This window comes from Echinops telfairi, unplaced genomic scaffold, assembly GCF_000313985.2.
Source record: "Echinops telfairi isolate 266 unplaced genomic scaffold, ASM31398v2 ScPeMD7_18;HRSCAF=68, whole genome shotgun sequence".
NCBI lineage: Eukaryota > Metazoa > Chordata > Mammalia > Afrosoricida > Tenrecidae > Echinops > Echinops telfairi.
Genome location: NW_022103915.1, coordinates 32,097,844 through 32,104,792, shown reverse-complemented (window position 1 = coordinate 32,104,792; position 6,949 = coordinate 32,097,844). Strand labels below are relative to the sequence as shown.

General features: G+C 44.0%; 1 protein-coding gene across 1 annotated transcript in view; it reads right to left on the bottom strand.

Annotated features, from left to right (window-relative positions):
• NUMB (NUMB endocytic adaptor protein) overlaps positions 1 to 51 on the bottom strand; it is a 159,466-nt gene extending 159,415 nt beyond the window's left edge. Inside the window, exon 1 of the mRNA XM_045287790.1 lies at positions 6 to 51. The gene's annotated coding sequence lies outside the window, so the exon portion shown is untranslated. The remainder of the gene's footprint in view (positions 1 to 5) is intronic.
• Positions 52 to 6,949: the final 6,898 nt, after the last annotated feature.

Sequence of the window (6,949 nt, the reverse complement as noted above, 5' to 3'; positions counted from 1 at the left end):
CTCACCTGCCGCTGGCCGCGACCAACTCCGGCGCCTCTGCTTCTACCTCCGCCGCCAGTAGCCACCTAGCGCCACCACCTCCCCCATGACAACAGACCCACCCCGTTTCATAGTTCCGATCTGCCCATTGGCTAGCGGGGCGGCAGCTCTCCCCTCTGATTGGTGCGACTCACCTGCCCGTCAAGCCGTTTGACCGCCCCTTTTCCTGGACCCGGTCTTCGCCCCCGCCCGGACCTGAAGCGTCCTAGAACAAGCTGTAGTTGTAATTGGGTGCTGATTGGGTAGTTCGACGGCTTGATAGGCTGCCGAAAGTGCCTGTTAAGTCAATTGGCAAAGGTTGCTTCAAGTGTGTGCACGGTTTGGTTGCGCGGTAGGAACCGAGCTGGGGCAGATACTCAGCTCTGAGGTTACCGGGGCAGGGTTAACTCTTTGTTGTAGAGTTCATTCTATAAACTCCTCCCATACTCAGCTTCCTTCCTATAGGGAGAAGCTTCTCTGCTGGTTTACTTGTACGGGTCGCAGTTTCAAAGCACCCACAGCACAGGTTGTGTAATAAATGTTTCTTAACCCTTGGGAGAAAGGCACTGCACAGATTTTCAGCATTTCTCCTTTCCATGGCCCAATTTCCTTTAAGTTCTTTGCTGGAGTCTCCATGCTAAAAATGCAACTGTTTATTCAGCAGCTAGTCGACTTCGGTTGCAATTATAAACATGGCTAATAAGTGGAAGTGGCATGTTGAGAATTGTCCAGGTCCTGTCTGGCTCACACTAAGTAGCCAGGCAGTCATCGGCAAGCGGGCAGCCTAAGTGGGCCACGTTTTATCCTTGTGATGCTCTGGACATGAGACTCCAGCCCTCCCAACCTCCATAAACTTGGCTTTTACCTTCAGCAGTTCTGAAAGAGCCATACTAGCCAGCTGTGTCAGATACTAAAAAATCTTGTCTTTTTCGAAGGCTCCCCTCCTCCCTCCCTCCTAGCAGTCTAAACCAGGGCCATCGAAAGAATTGCAATTCTTTTCTCACATGGGCACAATGCACAAGAATACATTATGGCATTTTTTTAATTCACTTGAGTGCAAGCCACAATCGACATTTTTGAGAAATGCGGTGTTGCTATAAAAACTCGTGTGCTCCTAGAAATCTGTTCATCGTTAGGTTTTGCTTGGCTTTTTCATTCTTACTTTTCCTGTTCCTGAATAACAACATGATGGCCTGCTTACTGTTTGCTTTTCCCAAACCAGTAAGTGTTCCTTCACCACTTTTCTACCTACAACACACAAGGCCATGGCCATGCAACATATACTCAGGGACAGTTTGGAAGACCCTCAAGGAGTCCCCTCATAGGCATGACTTTATGGTTGGGAACTTCCTGGAAAATCAAGAATCTGGACTTTAGAACTGGGCTTTGCCCTTTCTTCTAACTCTGTTCCCTGTCTCTTCGATGAACTCTCTTGTCCTTTGCATAGCAAGCAACCAGAAGCCTAAAACTGTATGCATGGTTCATTACCCACAGAAAAAATTGTTTTCTAGTCTGTCTTTTAATCATGTGTAGGTAAACTACATACCTCTATCACCAATGGAAATTATTCCTCCTATAACTATACATAACAAGGTGTCTTTTCCTAGTTATTTTTTAAATCATTTTATTGGAGGCTCATACAACTCTTATCACAATCCATACATACATCAGTCGTATAAAGCACATTTGTATACTCATTACCCTCATCATTCTCAAAACACTAGCTCTCCACATAAGCCCCCGGCATCAGCTCCTCATTTTTCCCCATCCCTCCCTGCTCCCCCCTCCCTCATGAACCCTTGATAATTTATAAATTATTTTGTCATATCATACACTGTCCGACGTCTCCCTTCACCCACTTTTCTGTTGTCCATCCCCCAGAGAGGAGGTTATATGTAGATTCCTGTAATTGGTTCCCCCTTTCTACCCCACCCTCTGTCTACCCTCCCAGTATCACCACTCACACCATGGTCCTGTAGGGATCATCCTCCTTGGATTCCCTGTGTTTCCAGTTCCTATCTGTACCAGTGTACATCCTCTGGTCTAGCCAGATTTGTAAGGTAGAATTGGGATCATGATAGTGGGGAGGGGGGGTTGTGAAGGAAGCATTTAGGAACTAGAGGAAAGTTGTATGTTTCATCGTTGCTACACTGCACTCTGACTGGCTTGTCTCCTCCCTGCGACCCTCCTAGTTATTTTTCTGGAATTTTCCTCCTCCTCCTCTCATCTTTACCTTCCAATTTAGAAATAACCTCTCATTCAATTCAGTGACTCATAAAGAGTCTGTAAAAAGAAAGTAGAAAAGCCAAAATAACTTCAGAGATCCTTCAGTTAAAGGAAAGACCACGATAAGATAGTATCTTGTATAAGGCAAGTCTGAGCTAACATTCCATAGCAGATGAAGTAACATGTAAATGTGAAGATGCTCTAATGAGACGGAGGCAGCAGTATGTCCTTTTACACAGCCTTTTAATACATCACCAGCAGCTTTCTTCTCTCCAGTCTTGGCAGTGTGCCGCACCTACCAATTTTAGAGCAAGTTAGAAGGCAATTAATGTCCTGGCAGATAGGAAACAGTAACGTCATAGGAGGGCATGGCCATTATTATGGTACTTTGAGTAATAATGGCTCTTGCAGAGCCATAGTGACTAGGTGCCATAGAGAACATAGAATTAGGACAAGCTCACTAAGAAGACTTGCCATCTAAGTTCAGGACCTCGACCAAATTACTATCACAGAACCAGGTGGAAAATGGCCACAAAGGTCAGCTAGTCCTATCCCATACACTTAAAAGAAAGGAAAGCATTGGCAAGTGCTTTTGCTAATACATGCACACACACGCTTACCACTCCCATTCCTTATGAGAAATCAGTTAAGAAAATACATTTAAAAAAAAAAAGAAAATACATTTAAAATAAACATCCGGGTGGTCATTACAACCCATAAAGGAGGAAAATCTTAAAGAAAAACTTCAGAAATATGTTTTGAACCAACAGAAGGCTATTGTGTTATTATTATTTGTGTCCTGTGTTTGGATTTTGCATGCACAAAGTAACCTTATAACTGAAAAACTCCACCCAGAGTCTCTTGTCTGTGTTCTGGGCTTCTCCTCTGTCCATGGCCCCCTCGAGCTCTGGAGTCTGGGAGTCTGCAGCTTTGTGTTGTGTGGCTGGCCGTGGAGGTGGTACAGATGGTATCTGCTCAGAGCCACTTGAGCAAGACTAGGATGGCAGGTATATTCAGGGCAAAAATAGCCTCTTTCAATCCCAATTAAGTGGGATATGGAGGACTCAGACTGACATCCCAATATCTGAGGAATGAAGTGTATACCTTGAATGTTATATTAGTGCTGCTTGTTCTGCATTTCATAATGTCGCTTTTCAAGAGAGTAGATGCAAGTCTCCTTTCATTTCTATTTTAGTCCAGGGAGACAATCTCACTGGGAACAGCTTTTTTTTTTCCCTTCTTTAAGGGTTTGTCCCCCACTTCCACTCCCCACCCCCTGGGATTAGGGAAACAAATAACTGGTTGGGAGAAGAAAATTACTGATAGCAGACAGTGGCTGGAGCTACCTGCCACTAGCAGTTGGAGGCAAGCCAAGACATTTGATAACAGGTGGTTCCCTGAGTTAGGGATTCCTGAAATGTAGGCTAACAGGGATGGAAGAATTAGAGAGAAGGGAGGAGAGTGAGATAAAAAGTGAAGAGAGCGAAGGCTAGGCAGAAAGTCAAGAAGTCACAATCAGAGTGCTGAGCCGGCTTGGAGTCCTGCCCCCCTGGCGGCGGACTTTACACCGAGTTGCATAATTGCACCTGCAAAGTGCAGGCCCTGACACTGGTTGAAAGAGATGGTGTGCCAGGCCTCCAACCCGAGGGACTCTTGCTCTCCTGCCACCTGGAAAGTGTCTCTGATCTAGAAGCGTGCTATGCTGGCACTAGGACAAACTGAGAAGGAAGGGCAGATCCATGTAGCCAAAGAGTATGGATCATTTGATTCCAAAAAGGTGACCACTGGCATGGAGCTCTGCGTCAGACAACATGAGGTGATCTGGGAGAAGATGTCTTTACCTCCAGCTTGGGAGCGTCCAATATACAGAAGTGCCAAATTGCTGCTCTCCACATTGGTACAAAGTTCAAGGTTGTGCTCCTGAAATGGAAGAAATTTTAAAAAAAAAAAAAAAAGGTGGAAGGGAGTGTCCTTTTGCGTTGAACCCTTTGCTTTCCAATTTCAGGGCTCATGTGATTTTCAGTAAGTCTGCTATACCTTTTCCTTACTCCATGTGTATATTTTCATCCTCAAAAGTGTGTGGGTGGGTGTGGTGTGTCATCCTCACTCACCTACCCACCTTGTATATTATAGGTAAGATGGCTTGAGTGCTTGTAAAATGAGTGGGCAGCAGCTCTTAGCTCAGCCATTGTGTTATTGAATGGAGCCCCTAGTTACTATCACCACATCTATGGGTGGGTCAACCATTCTTCTGCAGTGGGGAGTAAACCACTCAAAGCCCAGCACCATTTAAAGTTTTATCTATCCCTGTTTTACACACACAAAAGCATTTCCTGGAAACATGGCTATCCTCCAAGGATTTCAGAGAGTTGAATGCCTTCTAGAATTCCAGTATCTTAACCACGTAGAGCCTCAGAAGAAAATAGACTTGAACTCAGACTCTTGAACCTATTGTGTTCAGATCCTAGTCCTGTGCTTTCCTAACTGTACAGCCTTGGGAAAAGTTGATTCATCTTCCTAAGCTTCATTTTCTTCATCTAAGAAAAAAAAGGGAAATACATCCTTTGTGATATAGCAAATTACCTCCAAAGTCAGTAGCTTGAAAACACATTTGTTATTGCAGTTTCTGTGGGTCAGAAACTGGAGTAGCTTAGCTGAGTCTTTTTGCTCTAGATCTCTCTGAAGTCATCTCAAGACTCAACTGGAATGAATGTGCTTCCTAGCTCACTCATGTGATGGTTGGTAGGATTCAGTTCCTCATAGACTTTAGAGTAAGGCTTTAGTTCCTCGTGCATTATTGGCCTTGTGAGCCTCTCCTTAGAACATCTTACAATATGGCAGCTTATTTCATCAAGACAAGCAAGAAGGCAAGAGAAAGTGTCATTGAGAGATAGAAAGCTAGCCGTTCTAATCTAAACACAGAAGTAGCATCCCATCCCTTCAGCCATATTCTATTCATTAGGTCCTGCCCATATTCAAGAGAAAGGGATTATACAACCGTGTAAATATGAGAAGGCCTTCCTCGGGCTAATGATGATGATAATCATAACATAACATATAGAGGGTTCTATTAGAAATTCAATGAGATAATATGTTCACTTCAGGGCTGACATATATTGTCGATAATGTTAATAATGACTATCATTATTGTTGAGTACATGATGTTTTCCTCTTATAGCTACTAAAAGGAAAGCTTTTATCATAAGTAAATGGAATAATATATATAACTCAAGACGCGACACAGGCTAAGTGCCCAGTACCAAACCAATAACTAAATCAGTTGCTGTCAAGTCTATTCCCACTCTGGAAACCCAGGTGTGTCAGCACAGAACTGGGCTCCATGGGACATTTTCAACAGCTGATTTCTCAGAAGTAGCTAGCCAACCCTTCTTCCCAAAGTGCTACTAGGTAGACTTGAACTCCAGCCCTAACCATTTGCATAGACCAACAACTCCAAGAATTCAATAACCATTAGTTTTTACTAACATTGTTACTGATTGTGTGATATCTGGTTGCCTCTCTAAGCTACTTTAAAGAATATGCTCTGATTATGATAACTTTTCCAGGGTGATTTTATTTTAAAATATTTTGTCCCATTTTACCATGAGCATTTTGTATTTGTCAAACCCTCGTTCTAGATTGTTGATTCATAAAATGTAAGCATCAAAGCCATGGCTCAGCCCAATTTCCTGCATGTTCTAGACTAAAAATTTTTAAAACCAAACCCAATGCCATCGAGTCAACTCCAACTCATAGCAACTGTGAAGGTTGGATTTTATGTCAACTTGTTCTTGTGTGAATTTGTAGGGGTGTACGTCCAACTTATTATTCAAGTCACGGGCTGATGATGCTTCCTGGGAAGTGAGGCCTTTATACAAGAAAGACACTGGGAATGTTTTCTTCTTCTGGCTCTGCCCCTTTGGTCTCCCTGCGTGCTGGGACTCTGTGTCTGCCTCAAGGGACAGCCCCGTGTGGACCCTGGAAGCCAACCTGGAGCTGTCAACGCCCTGCCCTGGTCTCACTGACCTTGGATCCATGAGATTCTGCACCCTCCAGCCTGTGATCTCCCTGATTGTGCTTCACCTTTCTGCATCAGCAGTCTGCAGCGACCTGGGTCTGAAGAGGGCTCCGGCTAACAGCAGACCCATGGGCTTAAGTTGGACTGGGCTGGGATGCCTTCTGGGTATAAAGTTCTTTCTTATACATAGGTGAGTGTTACTGGTTTTGTTTCTCTAGACAACCCAGCCCAACACAATGACCCTATAAGACAGTAGAACTGCCCCTATGAGTTTCTAAGACTGTGAATCTTTACAGGCTAGAAAGCCTCACCTTTCGCTCCCACAGCAGCTGATGATTTCAAACTGGCTTCCTTTTAAAAGAAGGATGTTGAGAGTTGGCCTGCGGCCATGGGAAATGAGGAATCTAATCAAGGAAACCCCATTATTTTGACTTTGAGTCATTTGTCAGGGCTCACCCATGATTATCATATGAGAAAGATAAAAAGAGAAATGTCCCGAGTATAAATGGTCCCTAAACCAAGTACACTGTTTGGGGCTGGAGGTTTCTATTCCAATTTCCTCTTTTCCTTCCATATTTGCACACGTTCTCTTCCTCTGTCTACGTTCCATATAGAAGAAAAGCTATTAGGACCCTTTAAGCTGGAACTATTTCCAGATCCAGGGCCATCTCCTCAAACAGTCTCCCA